The sequence below is a fragment of the Olea europaea genome, chromosome 8 (assembly GCF_002742605.1).
Source record: "Olea europaea var. sylvestris chromosome 8, O_europaea_v1, whole genome shotgun sequence".
Taxonomy (NCBI): Eukaryota; Viridiplantae; Streptophyta; class Magnoliopsida; order Lamiales; family Oleaceae; genus Olea; species Olea europaea.
In genome coordinates, this window is record NC_036244.1 from 7,160,267 (window position 1) to 7,177,918 (window position 17,652).

The 17,652-nt window shown below is 31.8% G+C and overlaps 1 pseudogene; it reads right to left on the reverse strand.

The window, feature by feature from the left end:
* Nucleotides 1-8,202: 8,202 nt before the first annotated feature.
* Nucleotides 8,203-16,180, reverse strand: LOC111398688 (annotated as a pseudogene).
* Between the last annotated feature and the right edge of the window lie 1,472 nt (nucleotides 16,181-17,652).

The window sequence follows — 17,652 nt, forward strand, 5'->3', positions numbered from 1 at the left end:
ATCCACACAGATCTATACACCGCAATCCATCACACTTGCACTCCAGCCATAACCACTAGCACATTCGACTTTATCACTATCTCTAGTCGGATCACACTCACGCACGCTATTCCAATGCCACTATTTGCCATAACATGAGCCACTCTCATATCACACACAAAAGAATTAATTAATTTCTTATGTTGCTTACTTAGATTTGGAAATTGAATTGGTGGATATTAAAAAGTAGAATGGCTGCTGTATCGAGAAAGCCAAAGAAATAGGATTTGTAAAGAGAAAGTAAGAGATAAGGTAAGATATGGTGGGTGAGGTGGAATGGTGTGGGACTAGGGTGCTGAGAGAATGATTGTTTCAAAAATGAATATATAGAGAGAATGAAGAATATAAGATGGAATGGGGTGGCCAAGGAAGAATTGCATGTGGGTGGATTCAATGGATATATCTGATTTTTGAATAAAAATTCTTTGTATTTGATTTAAGAAATTGAAAGTTGAGATGTAGGGTATTAGATATAAAAATAGGTTCAGTCTGAAATTTTCTAATCTTATATAGCTAATTACGAGTCTCAACATGGGTAGTTAATCCTCGAAGGACCAACAAGCCAGTTTGCAAGTTTGACTTAATCCATTTAAAAAACCCCCCTAAAGTCGGAGAACTTATAGAAATACCCTAAATTTTGCGATTTAAAAAAAAAAAAAACATAGGGTTAAATAAAATACTCAATTTAATCAATGTAATCATATTTCGTAAGTATAAAAAATATATATGAAAAGAGGCAATTAAGCAGTTGAAAATTTGATGCTTAAACCTTCCTTATCAAGTGTCGTGGTAAAAATTAATCCACTAGTCCAAACGGTTCAAACCATAAAATAGGGTCCACAGACGGTCCAACCACACTATCCTTGGCCCAACTCAATATAACGATCGATCAGATTACGTGGTCCAAGACCCACATGTCAATTTGAAACCTCCAATAATTTATTTTCAAAATAAATCACGTTGTGACTTACACTGATCCATTAAGAGTTATCTGTAAACGACTTTGATATCTCAACCGAACAGATTGGATTAGATTTAGCTCCAAGCAACTATGAAATCTTGGAGAATCCCCACCAATTCTACTTAGACAATTATCTCACTCCTATAAATTCCATGGTCAGTCAAGCGTTCGAGTATCTCAATCTACTCTACTCCACTCTGAGTTACCTTTTCTTTCTTTACATCTAGTATTCATACAATTTTTAACGAGTTTTACTAACTTGACCATCAGAGGGTCTTTGATCGGCACAACACCGGTGTCCTCTTAAGATCTTTTGCAGTCTTTCTTCTTTATTTCATTTTTCTCGAGTCCCGTAGGATTGCTGGTTGTTTACTTGATCCAGTTTTCTTGATCGTAGAATCTATTGTCTACAATTTGGCACCCACTGTTAAGCACTAGCAATCATTCTTACAGACAGGACTCTTACCATTACTATTTACCAATCATCCTCACTATGTCACGAACTTCTGGAATTCATCGTACGGACGGTTCCGCTGATTATGCTTCAAATGAAATGGCTCGTCAAGAAGCAAAACAAATGATTCGTCAAGAGGTGGAAGCAACAACGCAAAGAGAGACAACTTAAGTCATGCTACCGCTCTGCCAACCATTGCAACCGTCCAGCTAGAGCTGTCAATGGATTGGATTTTTATCTGAATCCACTGAAATTAATGGGAGATAGATTTAGGATCTCAGTCCGATAATCCGATTAAGATCCGAATTTGATAATTCGTTAACTAAATGGAGCAAATATAGATATAGGTCGATCCGATCCGATTTATTATAATAATATAATATAATATAATATATTTTATATATTATATCATAATCTAGTAAACATAATTTTTTTTTGCATTTTGAAACTTATATTATGCTTCACTTAATTTTCAAATAATAAATAATATTAGATAATAGTATAATATTACTAATTGAAATATTCAAAGAGATTTATTTCTTTATTAATTAAAATAAGATAAAAATAACTATAGTAATTTGTTTTATAACATCAAAAACTAATAATTAATATGTCCAAAAATAATTTACATTGTTTAAATTGATATTACTTGTGATTATAATCTTGTTGAAGCTATGATTTTTAATGAAAATAATAACTAAACTAGTATCACTTAAAATTGACAATTGACTAATATCCTACATTGAAATATCACTAAAATATTTAGTCAAATCTAGAGGAGCATTGATTCAAATGTATAATTTGCCACACCGCTTAATGGAAGGTTAGAAGGTGCACAACCATAGCCTACTAATGGACAGGATCCAGAGTTCGTACGAAAGTTAGCGACGATCAAAGCCATGGTCTAACGTATCCCAAGGATGCCAGCACCTATCAAAAAGAGTGTAGCCAGTTGTTTCACCGACTCTCCCTTTGTCGACGCAATTGCCTTGGTGGGAAATGCCCAAAAAGTTCAGCTTCCCAACATGAAGCTCTATAATGGGACAATCGATCCGAACAATCATATAGCTCAATATAGACAGAGAACGTTTACCGTCGATATACCAAGAGACAGTCGAGAGGCTTACATGTGCAAGGGTTCGACTCCAATCTTGTGGGACCAAGCCCACAGTGGTAAACAAACCTTCTTAATTATTTTATATCGTCGTTCGCACAACTAGCTAATACTTTTGTTGAACAGTTTGCAAGCAGCAGAAAACTTGAGAAGCGATCCGATGATCTCCATCATATAGTCCAGAGAGGAAATGAATCATTGTGGGAATTTGTCAGATGATTTGATCGAGAGAAAGTTTCCATTCCTAGCCGCAACAACAAACTGCTATTTTTGCTTTTCGAAAGGCACTCCTCCTAGATATTGATTTGTATAAAGAATTGACCAAATATCCATTTAGTACGATAGAGGACGCCTTGGCTAGAGCTACAGATCAGATTAAATGGGAAGAGAATGATGCTAAATTTAATTTCACCAGACGTTAACCCCCTAGAAGAACTGCGACAACAAAACAGGGTGAAAAAAAAGCCCTTCGAACAAGAGAGACACCAAGTGCAGAGAGCTACCCAGACCAACTGAGCACCCTTCTGTGAGAACAAAGGTTGGGGTCCCTCAATACAACCTCTCTATTAAGTCAAAGGAACTAATTGTGGTGCTAAAGGGGATAGGCAGCATAGTAAATTGGCCCAGAAAAATGAGAAGCTCTAGTGACCAATGAGATAAAAATAAATGGTGTGAGTTTCACGCCGACCATGGCCACCGCACATATGATTGCATTGCCCTAAGGTTGGAAATAATAGAGCTATCGAAGGAGGGATGTCCCACGGATGTTTTCATTGATAAAGAAAAAGAGAATTTTGCCAGATGATAACAACTGTATGGTAAGCAAGGCTTTGTACCAACGACCGCACCGTCACATGATTGAACTATTAACTTCATCACTGGCGGTTCAGAAGTTAGTAGGATAACAAGGGCAGCGACACGAAGGCATGCGTGTTGAGCGACTCACCTCTTCTAGAGTCTGAACCAAGTAAGCGAGTCAGACTCACCACAGATCATTAGCTTTACGATCTCTGAGGCACAGCTACTTAACCCACACCATGATGCTTTGGTCATGTCTTTGAACATCGCCAACTACTTGACCAAACGCATCTTGATAGACAACGATAGCAGTGCAAACATACTTTTCCTGGAAACCATTAAGACTATGGAAATTCTAGATGAAAACATTACACGTCGGATGACAGTGCTAGTTGGTTTCAGTGGTGAACAAAAGAATACTCTAGGCGAGATTGTTTTGCCTATTTATGCAAAAAAAGTTAACCTCCACACCCGATTCCTTTTAATGGATAGCCCGTCAGCATATAATGTTATCTTGGAAAGGCCCTAGATCCTTAAAATGAAGGTTGTACCATCAACATTTCATCAAGTACTCCGTTTTCCAACCAAATGGAGAATAAGAGAGATTCTTGGTGATCAAAAGGATTCCAGAGAGTGCTAGATGAAGTACAAATCCATCCCGACTTCCTAGAGCACAAAACTCCAGCTGAGGTAAGGCTAGATCCAGAGCTCAGGCAGTGCCTTATCAAGTTCCTCATGGAACACCACAATTGTTTTCCTCGGTCGCACATTGACATGACTGGTGTTGACCCAGAGAAAATGATGCACAAATTTGGATGGAGCGAGGCACGTTCTACTACAAGGTCATGCATTTTGGACTAAAAAATGCTGGGGCAACATATCAACGGCTACTGAATTGTACGTTAGCTAATCAACTCGAAAAATTTATCGAAGTCTACATCGACGATATGCTAGTGAAGTCCCTGATTGACGAGCCATTTCATCCGAAATCAGCGGAGGCACAACTACTTTTTGGTTCCATTAATGATATACATATATGTGTATTTGAGAAAATTTGAATTTAAATATGAATACGAATTCAACTTTGCTTTACATTGAAAAGTGAGATAATTTAACACTTTATTTGACTTTTGTTTATGAATCAAGGTGCTAAAATATAAAAGTGACATTCTATGTTACTTTTTTTTTTAAGAAAGTTGCAGACTAGTTATATTATTTATATTCTTTTTGGATCCATTAAATAAATGCAAACATGTGTGTTTGTGAATAATCAAATACGAATATAAATTCAAATTTTGATTAAAATTAAAAAATAGCATGATATAACACTCTATTTAGTCTTCGCACATGAATTAAGGCGATAAATTTGAAAGTCACACACTTTGTTACTTTTTTTAAGAAGTCGTAGCATCTCATTTGAATTCTTTTTGAATAAATTAAAGAGATGCATATAATTTCTTTGTGAAAATTTAAATATGAATATGAATTCAAATTTTGCTTTAAATAAAAAAGTGACATGATATAACACTTTATTTATTTTTTTATATGAATTAATGTGCTGAAATTTAAAAGGGGCATACTTTGTCACTATTCTTTAAAAAAGTTTACACTATTTCATTTGTATTTCTTCTAATGTCACTTTTGAGTACAATTGTCCAATTACTATTATAAATATTTTTAGTATTGGTACTATAAGTTCTTGCAAGAGACAATGCATTGTTTTCATTTGTATGCAATCTCATCAACAAAATAACTTGGGTATCCTTATCTTTTTATATATGCTAAATTAAACAACAAATTTTTGAAGTTCAAAGTGTACCCATCATGTCACATTTTTAAGGACAACAAATTAGTTATTTTTTCTTTTAATTCATGTTTTGGTATTAACTCTTTTGACTTATTTACGAACTATGTTTCTTCACTCATTGGAAGAGATTTTTGTTATCTTTTTGCAGTATTCACGGCAAACTTCGAAATAAATATTTCAAATTTAAAATCGATAAATGACGAGTACATAATAACAAGTTGAAAAATGATTGCAAGGAATGGGCTTAATAATTAATCATGGTTTAAACTTCATAATTTTTTACACTATATAGATACGGAAAAGAAATTAAAAGAAAATTTTAATAATAATGATTTTTCTTTCAATAGTTAATGCAAGATAATTTTCAATATTTATACTTCATCCATAATATATTTATGATAGTCATGTTGCAAGCTTTCTAATAGATTTTGAATAACTCAAAATGAATAATCATAGTGTAAAATATTCAAATGAAAAATGTTAATAATAAAAATCTGACAAGCGAAAATATTTAGATTTGGAAGGAGGGGTCGTAGCATTACATTTGGGATGAATTTGAGCGTAATTAATATGATTAATAAAGACACAATTAGTTTTAAGTGTATTATTTTAATTTTTTTCTTTTTTTATAGTATTGGGCACTTACAAAAATACACTTAGCCCCGTTCGGCCCCCATTATTTACCATTATTTGAGATTTATAGTTTTGGAATGGTTTTTTTTTAAGAATGTGTGGTTAAAAAAAAAATTCATTTTGAGTTTACGTGTAATATTATTTTATTAAAGAATGTGTTGTTGATAAGAAAAGAGAAAAAAATAATTATAATTTTAATAGAGATAGAACAGTGGCTTAGTTTTGGAATTTTTCGAAAAATTATTATAAACATGGGACTAATATATAAAATACTATAATTTTCGTCATTATAACGACATTTAATATGTTGTAAACAACATAATGAAAAGAGATGATTTAGCAGTTGAAATTTTGATACCTACACCCTCCAATTGAAACAAAATCAAAAAAATAAGAGGATATCTTGCAAAACTCAAGGCCAAACAAGATCAAGGTTTGATTCAACCACCTTTTCTTCAGTTCTTCTCCAAATATGCAAATAATCGACACAAATCTACAAGTTCTTAAATTTCCAACTTTTGATTTAATTGGTTCATACTTCATTTGATTATTGAGTAACAAATTGTACATTTCATGATTATTCGGCAAAAAGAAAGAAATTATGGCTAATTTATAATTGACTTGAAATGTTTAGCATGGTCTCAATAAAGATTATTTGTATCCGTCCGTCATATTTCTTACAAAACACATAATAAAAGTTGTTGACCTCAATTTTTTGGACAGACGTGTGGTCGATAGAATTCTAATCACTTCTTCACGTACAGGCACTATTTGAGAAAAAGTTCGATGGGACTAATATGTCGAGCCCAAGTTCAAGATGAAGTGCTTGATTTAACGCGTCCAATTAAATTGACATAATTTATTGTCGAGTTTGATAAATGTGAGATATCTTCACGTAATTTTTATACATAGCAAAAGTTGTAGATGCTTGCAGTTTGCTTGGGCTTGAATTAAAATGAAATCTTGTCTTTTGACTAATTTAGAATTCCTTCATTTTAATTAAAATTTAATAAAAAATGTTAGTCTTGGCATGGATGGCCAGCCTGACCATGTTTGTCTAGAAAGTCTTAGGCATGCCGAGATCATAAAAAAGGGTCGAGTCAAATATAGCAACAATAATAAAAGCAGGGAGAAAAAAATATTTTAAAAAAGGAAGAAAGCAAAAAAGAAGAAGAAGAAGAAGAAGAAAATTTGATAATATTTTTGGGATTTTGGCTTAAATGGTTTCTAATATATGCCCATTGTGCATTTTTGGTCATTAACATGTAACTTTTACCAAATGGTAAGTTAGGACATATTCAGTGAAGAATAATACTACTTGTACATTAGAAATTACAAAAATTTTACAGATAGATAAGGCTTCCAGAAAACATTGGAGCTTTATTTTTATTTTTTTTAATTGTTAGAGAAATTTTAATTCAATCATATCTCATCACATCTTGTATATGTACACCAATTTGTAAGTGGTGATATATTTGTAGCACAAAAGTTCCTTCAAAGGTACCTTTTAAATTCACTTGCAAAACTAACAGTAACAAAATCTTCCCATAAGGGCCATTTTTGACATCTAAAGGGATAATAGATTTAAGATGTCTTCACTAAAAATTTGGAGGCAAGTGTCTTGGGCTTAGAATTTTTGTCAATAACTTAGCACCACGCATACCTTAACATCGTCAAATTCCTACCCTTCATAAAAATACGTTAGGTCAACCTATTTCAACTCACGTAACCTTTCCTGTCGAATGTAGTTCTATCATCAATCGAACTTCAACATAAAACCAAGAGACCTAGTACAAAGGTCACAATATATGGTTGAGAGGTACTACAATAAGAAAATGGGAATTCTCATATATCAATTCCAAGAATTTAAGGGAACATTAGGTAATTTAGGTTTAGCCTTGAGTCAAACACCATGTAAAAACATTGTTTTTACGAATTTCTGAAGTAATGACCTCATGATTATTACAAAGAGAAAGTGTGTCCATAGAGACAAGGTTGATAAAATGGATGTATGTTCATATAAATATGGATAGGAAAACAAATGAGAATGTGTACTAATGCTGATAGATGAAAAGTTAAGGGAATGATGAGTTAAATGGTTGACATATTTTCAATAAGCCTAAAAGAATTTTGCCTATGTTTGGGCTCCATTAAAATTGACTTTGGGAAAAAAAAATGTAAAATAGTGATTTTTTGAAAAAATTGTGGTTGGAAAAAAAAGGGAAAACTTTTAAATTTACGCATAACATTATTTTATTAAAAAAATATGCGGCTCAAAATAAAAGAGAAAAATGCATTTTGAACAAAATGGAGCCCAAATAGGGACTTCCATTGATCAAAGTGGCGCAATCACAATAAACCATGTGAAAGATGTGCTAAAAATAACATGTTCTAAATAATTGTTAAGAATATAGTTCAATTTAACTATGAACCTAAGAGAGTGGTGGAAGAAATATTCAAGTAACATTTACAAATTTCAAGAGTAAATCCTCGAACTATTATCTAAATTTGGTTTCTGCACTTAATCAGACTATTATCAGAATATGCTCCATTCCTACAACAGAAGAAAGGAAAAATCCGCAAAAGAAATTTGGCAGGAAAATGAAAATTATACTCATTTTGGAAGGAACAAAAAAATGTCCACAGTCTGCCTTTTATTTTACTTTCTTAACTACTTAATAAATGAAAACTTCTAGAGTTAATCGTAAAACAAACCTCGAGAAGGAAAAATGTAACAACCATCAACGAAAAGACCATACTACTGATTATCTAAGCATCGTCAGCCCCTCACCCCATCGCACCATCTGGGGTGAAAGGCGTAGATGACCAATGCAATGAAGTCGAACCCGTAGATTCTACGCTTGGAAAACTTCGAATTCAACGCCAATTGGAAGGTGATCGCTTGGATGGTAGTAATTGGGTAATCCGTCGCTTACGCCAGAGGATTCATGTTCTGGAAGCTCAAGATAGCTAATTGGTTTTATGTCTTCAGAAGGGAAAAACAGTATATAGTACAGGGTTCCAGTAAAATCCGGTGTGCAATTAGTAAACTGTGGCTCTCCTCTTGTGAATGCATATACACTGGACAATGGAATCGGTAGATCTTCAGCGATTTCCGCCCCCACCGAAGTGGTCCTAGAAACAATATACTGATGCACCTGCAACGGCCAAAATCTTTTAGGAAATACTAAACTATTTTCCCGTGTTGCACAGATACTTCAAATAGGGTAGATTGTTCATATCCGACACATATTGGATATCAACACTTCTTAAACATTCTATTGTGGTCATTTTTCTTTGTTTAGAAGAAATATTATTTATTTTTAACTCAAAGTTATCATCAAGGTCTCGTTTGATTCCAATATATTTAAGAATGAGAATGAAAAATATATCCGTTACGAGACCCATATTAGAGATAGAAAGTCAAATATGGTGGCTTGATGTGATAGATAAAGATCATATTTTTTATTTTTATGGTCAAAGAATGAGAACCAAACATGAGCTAAATAACAAATAAGTACTCATTTAAATGATTTCAACAAGAAAAATTAATAACAAATATAAAACTAAATTTATGCTATATGAATAAAGAATTTAAGGATTTAATTAATGTGACAGCACTTTTTCGAAAATTTGTGTTGCCATACGTGTCGGACAAACGGATATGGTGCATCGTATTTATTTTCTCAGACAATTTGCAGGTTTAATATTCATAAGTCATACTAAACGACACAAAGAACTGCGTTCTACTGCTCTATTCTCAAAATAACAGATATCCACGTGCTAACTATGTAATATAAATTTATAACATCATTTTGCAAGATGAATGAAGCCAGTGTTTATTAACAAACCATGGTTATTAGTTAGTTGTAAGAGAGTCTAATCCCACTTATTTTTCTTTCTTTTCGTTGATATATGTCATTACTTCTTCATATTCCGGAGTAAATAAAGGAAGAGGGCAAGGCTATTCTCATTTTCAAGTTGAATTTATTATTATGGTCCCAGTATAATTAAGAATAATATAGTGTGAAATTAGTTGCCTTCATCCCCACAACATCAGCAAGAAAATGTGAAATATACACAAGCGGCAAAGTAATGAGCGAGTTATGTAACTTGCAAGAATAAAATAAGGAAAAGACCAGCCAACCTGATCTCCAGGTACTGAATTGAAGTCACCAGCAACAAGTACTGAAGGGGTGCATTCAAATTTATCTGCTACCATCTTTTTGAATTCCGCCAAGCGTGAAAGTAGATATTTAGCCTGCGCAAGCTTGACATCAGCCTATTCTGGATCCCTGCAGCAACAATTTCTTTCAATATACGAAGCGAATTTGAGTAAAGATGCAACTATACATTAACAGATTTTTCTTTAGTAAATTGAATTTCATCAGAAAGTGTAAATCTTTGTATAAAAAGCAGAGTATAAATATGTGCTGACTTCTACAACATTTTTTTCAAAAAATTAGTCCAGGAAAACTGTTCTTTTAGCTAGTGAATAACGCAAAGAAATATTATATCATTTAATGTAAAATAAGAATTAAATTCTGAACCACCTTACCAATAGATATGAGTGTTTGCAATAATAACATGATGACTAGAAGGGTTCTTAAATCTAAAGGCAGCCATGATTCCAACGCAATCACGCTTTAATCTTACACGAGGATCATTTGGATCTCCATGGTCGTTTTGAATGTCTTGCAGCTCTAAACCTGAAATAATAAATTGCTAAAAGCTAGAGTTTGACAATATAATTTAGTATTGCAGAATGAAGTCAATGATTGTGGTGCAACAAAAAACCATCATAGCTAAATAAGTCACACGAAGAACTCATTTGAAGAACTACTTAGCCAGCCGAGAAAATCCAATTACGAATTTAATCAAACTATTTCAGATGTTCAACTAATGAATACTGTATCTTTTACAACAATCTAAATCTAATGATACATTACAAAATTGTCTCTATCACCAACTTTTTGCATATAAATCTAAAATTTCCATTTTCATGAATAAACAGAAAGAGTCTCAGTGAAATTGAACCAGATAGCTTTGTATCATATCATCAACATATGTAATGAAAGGTTGGATGTAAATTGGTGCAGTGATTACCATGTGGAGATTTATTTCACAGAGCTAACAATAAAACACTCACATTACCAGTTTACCACCCTTTGATAATTGTAGAAGAGTAATTCACCAAACACCAAGGAAAATTTAGAAGGAAAAAAGGGAATTAAAGACCGCGTAAGAATTAATTTGACAAGTTACCATCCTTTAACTCACTTTCAGTCTCATGAATCAGTGAATCACAGTCTTTATCCATGAATGCGGTTCTTCCATCTTGAACTGAGTTCACCAGATCATTGTAGTCTATCTTCTCTTCTATGACCAATTCCGCACTAATTGAAGTATCAAAACATAAACGTTGGATCAATTGAGCTAGATGATTATAATGTTATTTTATCAACAAACTACATGAAATTTCATTGCTTTGACTTAATTTGATGTGTTTTAAGATTAAAGTTCTTAAGACTCCTACCTGAGAGAGTCAACAAAATAAATCAAGATTGTTAAGAAGATAAGTGACCAATAGTAATATTGACCTAAAATTATTTATATTTAGAATATAGAACTTATTAATACATAGAAGTTCAAATGTTAAGAAAAAGTAAACTACACTCCGAGTATCCTAGATATCCTTTACAGTGGACATAAAACTGATCCAAATGTAAATGTTATTAATTTATTTTGATATAAAATAAGAGAAGAATGACATTCAGCATACATGTTGTGCTTTTAGAAGATCCCACATCCATCCTTTTTCTTCCCACTTCTTTGAGTGTAGATGCTTGCATAGCCAAGGCTCTCCATATTCTTTCTATAGAAGCTATCATACTCATCTACTTCCTAATACGGATTGAATATTAATTAATGACAGAAGCCAAATAAATGAGAATAAAAAATGTCAAAGAATATACAAACAATAAGTTCTAAGATAATCATATTGTAAAATACGAATGAGAAAGCAATAGACACCTGTAGACAATAAAAATCTGCCTCAAGACTCTTAAGAACAGTTAAAATTGCTTGAGAACGTGCTTTCCACCTGTCGTCCACAAACTTATTAAGCTGTAACTTTACATTTATGCCAATTCAAGTAATATGACCTCTAGTAGTGAGATGTGTACAGACATGATCATGAATGAGAAAGAAAACTACTCATTAACTGAAATGACCAAAAGATTTGAAGGACTAAAAAATGTGTTGGCAATCATAAAGAAGTATAGGTTTATAGGGATTGTGTAATTAACTTATAATTTTCATTCAGGTGATTCGAATGCCAGAACTTAATTACAACTACCATTACAACACTAAAAAATTTTCAATCAGCTTAACAGTTGAGGACATTATCAAGGGAAAAATAAAAATAAATAATTATCAGCCGTTAACTCTATTGCAATAGGAAATAGAAACTGAAACTCCATGTAAAAACAAGATTAACGTTAGGCAATTAGGGCTAGAAACTCAAACTCCAAGCAGAAACTAGAAAGTAGATGACCAACGATCAAGTAATATGAATACTCCACCGAAAACATCCACTTAAGTCATTTTTAAATTGAACGGTAAAATGCCATATGCATAGAGTTTCTTCTTAAAAGGTCAACCTTATTAAGAAAATAGCCCAAGTCCTTATACGTTGATTATAGTTTCAATATTTAATTGATGCGTATTTTAACCTTTAACATACCTCCCAAGATAGTTGCTCATTTGAAAACATTACTCTTGGACTCCATGAGTTCATTTGAATCTTAATCATGTGTTTGTTTGAATCTTAGATTAAATTGCTTATGCGACATTAATAGGTTGAGATACCATATTAAAACATGGAGTTCTATCTTAAAAGGTCAACCTTTTTCAAATGGGTAGTCCTTATATATGGATTATAGTTTCAATATTTAATCTATATGGAATATATCCCTTAACATGCAATATTGAGTGTTGCTTAACTTTGTAAGTTATCAAAAAGCATCTTCCTAGTATTCTAAATTTATTTCAACCACCAAATGAAAGCATGGATTTTCCTATGTGAACAATAAAATGTGGGTCTGCCTTCGACAAGGGAGAGTGCACACTATACAAGTTCATAACAAGCTTCCGAAAATATCTAAATGAAAACTATATATTAAGTGTTAACCAGAGACATTATTTAGTTTAGCTTGGTTAATATAGCAAGTTTTGTTGAGAGTAGGTATATTTTCCCAATCAATCATTCATAATTCCAATTTCTAGAGAGGGAGGGGGGGGGGGGGGGGAAAAAAAACGAAACAAAAGGAAAATCTCAAGAAAAAAATTATAGAATAGGCAATATTATCAACTTGTTGAAGTACTGAATGTCAAAAGGCTTAGCTAAGACATAATAGTAACCCAACAAAACTGGAAAGAAAGGGTTTTCATAAAGTAGGTGGTACTTCTAACTAAATATCAAGTATTGATATGCATTAGTTATAAAGTTTATACATTGTCCTAATTTTATGAAGCTAGTCCAGGGTATCAAGTCATAAACAAAATTGATATTTATTGTTTTCGCTAAGAGTGATTGTGGAAAGTTGGAATGTGCAACTCCTCGCACTAATAAAATTTGATTCTTAAGGATTTCCCCAACTAGGTTTTTGAGAAGCATGCATCGTAAACAAGTGATCACGTTTTCAAAAGAGATTGGCATTTATTAGAGGCCTCAAAGCTTGCGCTTTGAATGCCGTTTGTCAGAGCTTATATTCTTTTTTGGGTGTCATTATAAAAAGATTATAATGAATACAAGTAATAAGTACCACGACATGTGTGGATAATAAGTGAGTAATAGTTGTGACGTGTGGTTGAAACTAATTTTTGAACGCAAATTACAAGTAAATTATGAGGGTGTTTGGGAGACATTTTTATGTAAAAATGCATTTTTGAATAGTAAATTGATGGAAAATCTGTGATTGAAAAATAAGAAATTTTTTTTGATTTACGTGTAATATTATTTTAATAAAAAATGTGTGATTGAAAGGAAGAGAGAAAAATGCATTTTGAAAAAAATGGGTACCAAACGGGACCTATAATTTTTTTACAAACAAGCACTATGTTTCTACTTACAAATAAACTTTTTATTATTTGAACTTCTTAAAAAGTTTTAGATGGTTTATCCTTATTATGAGCATAATTTTGTAATTTTTAAAAATATTTTATTGATATTTTGTTGTGACTTACACCTCAAAAGTGCCTCAAGGATTATTCCTTACCTCAACAGGGACAGAATAGGATTTCGTCTTTCTGAACACTACAAGTCACAGATGAAAATACTTTGAAGCAGACAAAAGTGTATAATTATTAACAATTCATTTAGTTTATAATCAAAGCATAACTGAACCAAAAAAAAAAAAATTACATTTGGCAGGAAAACATCAAAAGATATAACAAATAATCCATAAGGGAGCAATTTTGAAGGCAAGTTACCTACTTGAGACAAGGAGATGGAGAGTATGGAAAGAAAACACTCCTCACATATGACTGGATAGATTAAAATAAAAATTATTAGTTAAAATGTTGAGAGGAATCCAATAGCTAGATACATTAAAAAAAATATATGGAGAGTATAGGATGTGAAGTGTCAACTGTGTTGAAGTTAAGAAACAAACCAGTTTAGGCAGCCTTTCATTTTAGAGATGATGTACTGTAATTGAAAGTAGAGGAACTAACCACTGACAAGAAGGGAGATAACTAAATCAAAAAGCTAAGAGTTGACTTGATTGCATTTCTAAAACTTGTTTTCATAGGTTCCAGTACAAAGGAAACCTTAATTCTTTTATAAGTGAACTTGAAAGTTCTTTTTACAGTTATCGAAATTCTAGTTATCTAAATAATGTATCTACGAGTGAAGCTAACTATCGAGACTTTGGAACTATCTGGACACATACTTTGTGAAATGGTTCTCATGCATGTTTGTTATAATAATAATAATAATAATAATAATAATAATAATAATAATAATAATAATAATAATTAAATTTTTGATTACTTATCAAAAAAAAAATTAAATAATAATAATAATAATAATAATTAAAAAAAAAAAGACCTTATCCAATTCTACCAAATAAATAACGAGATGTCTAAATACCTGAGCCAAAATATTATATGATACAAGTCGGAAATTGAAGCCTGTAGAATTGTGCATAAAGTGAATCAGGAGTAACAAATCCAAAAACATACCCAGTGCTTGATTGCAAAAAGGTTTGTTGAAAAAGGTAAAGAAACAAAACTATATTCATTAACACTAATGCACCTACCATCAGGCTTATTGAAGAAATTTTGCTTTGCTCAACAGGTATAAATTTTCGATGTAGAGGTCCAGGTGTCATACTCATCTTGCTGCAATGAACTACCCTGTAGATTTTGGTTCACATAAGAGAAAATAGAAAACTAAAAGGTCAAAAAACAAAGTTTACTCATCTAGCATTATAGATATCCTAAACTGAAAATAGAGAAGATCAAAGTTTCTATCCGTTGAAGAAATTCTTAAATCACCGTAAGCCTGGTTCATCAAGTTTGACTTAATTCAATTCATTAACATGCATACCACCAAGTTTAAACTCATATACAAGTTAAAGATCAAATAGTTTAACTCGCCGAAGTTCTACTTGAGAAGGTGAACAATTTACTAAGAATTGAATAAATGCGTTGAAAGCAAATTCGGCTCTTCTAATTTTCACAATTGCTGTCATCCAACACACTGTATGCTAAGTTACTAAAAATCAAACTCTTTAACATATTGCTAATATAACAGTTTATTGTAAATCTTAAGTGACAGAAAAAAAAAAAGTTACCCTATCTTTGTCGACAAACAATTTGGAGCTCTTTTATTTGTGCAAATTAGCCACTAATACAAATTTTAGGCCCCCTAATTAAGACCCTTTTTGTTACATCACATAAAAAAGGATATATTTGGAGAATTTAGGGTGTCCTCTTCATGGATTTGGTGCACGGGCCCCTACACCATGCCTGCTGATTGGAGATTGCATATCTATGATCAGGTTTCCCTTTCATATTGGAAAAGTCACAAGAGCCAAACTTTATATTGATTACAAAAAAAAAAAAATACAATGTAGCCAATTAATATACCGTACTGCTGTATTAAAATTCCAATAATTCAAACACATACATACAAACACTACATTCGCACAACGCCACACATGCATGGATAAAAGGTACATGTTTTACCAGAGGAATTCAGAGGTCACAGGACTATTAGATGAGCACCACAAACACCAGATTTCGATTTCGATTTCGGGTCCGGTAAAACGCAGATTCTGAACCAATCAAAGAATTCGAATCTATGACGAACGTTTATACAGAATTTCCAATTTATTTGCTATAGATAAGAAGAAGACGAACCAATAACCAGAACTCCACTACCTTTAATCGAGGTACGCGCGGCCAACGCGGGTTTTGCCTTTCTCTGGTTGTTTCTCGCCTCTCGCAATCGGGACAAAGGGGAGGAAAGGAGGAAATACCGCGTAGCAAAAATTGACATTGGCATTTGACCAATTAAATGACTTAAAAAAAAAACAAATTAAGTTAAAAAGAAAACTTCACAGTATTTTTCCATTTTACCTTTCAGACTGTTTGATAATTCTCTCACCAATCGAATCGACCGACCGACCAGTGGAGAAATCCGACCGACCGACCACCGGAGTTACACCAACGTCGCAATCAACGATCATCATCTACAGTGGAAGTAAAAGAATCGGTTAGTTTTCTGATCAAAACTCCAGTTCGAATGCTTTTTTCATAGTTAGCATCCTTAGTAATTTTGGTTGAAATTAGATCCATGGGCATGAGTAGCTAGATTGTGGGCATGTTGGAATGTGAAAAATGAGATTTTTTGCCATTTTTTGGAGCTCAGTGGCCGGAAATGGCGGTTTCCGGCCGTTTCCCAGCCACCGAGCCATTGAACGGCCAAAAATCGACCGACTGTTAACAGTCGGGCCAGACTGTTAACAGTCAGGCCGACTGTACCCGGCCCAGATAATATTTAAATTTTAATTTTTTTTTATAATTTTTGTAATTAATTAAATTTTTTATTTGATTAAATAGTAATTATATTATTTAATTTTTTTTATCATTGTCAATATAATATAATAATTGAAATATTGTAAAATTAACAATGTTGATTATTTTTTTAAGAAATTATCTTTAATTTATTTTTTCAAAATTTTTTATTTTTTTTTTAAATTATTTTTATGAAATTATCTTTAATTTTTTATTTCAAATTTATTTAATTTTTATATTTGTCCTTTATATAATTTAATAATTCAAATATTGTAAATTTAACAATGTTGATTCTTATGAAATTATCTTTAATTTATTTTTTTAAATTTATTTAAATAATATCTATAGTCTAAATTTTAAAAAAAGGTAAAGTAATTATTTATTTAATTTTTATATTTGTCTTTTATATAATTTAATAATTCAAATATTGTAAATTTAGCAATGTTGATTCTATTTTTTTTATGAGATTATATTTAATTTATTTTTTTAAATTTATTTAAATAATATGAATAGTCTAAATTTTAGAAAAAGGTAAAGTAATTATTTATTTAATTTTTATATTTGTCTTTTATATAATTTAATAATTCAAACATTCTAAAATTAACAATTTTGTGTTGTTCCTTTTTTTTTTTTTATGAAAGAATCTTTAATTTATTTTTTCAAATTTATTTAAATAATATAAATAGTCTTTACATTTTTCGAAAATGTATTTAATTTGAAATTTTTTGTTTGTAAATATATTTTCCAAATAATAATTATTT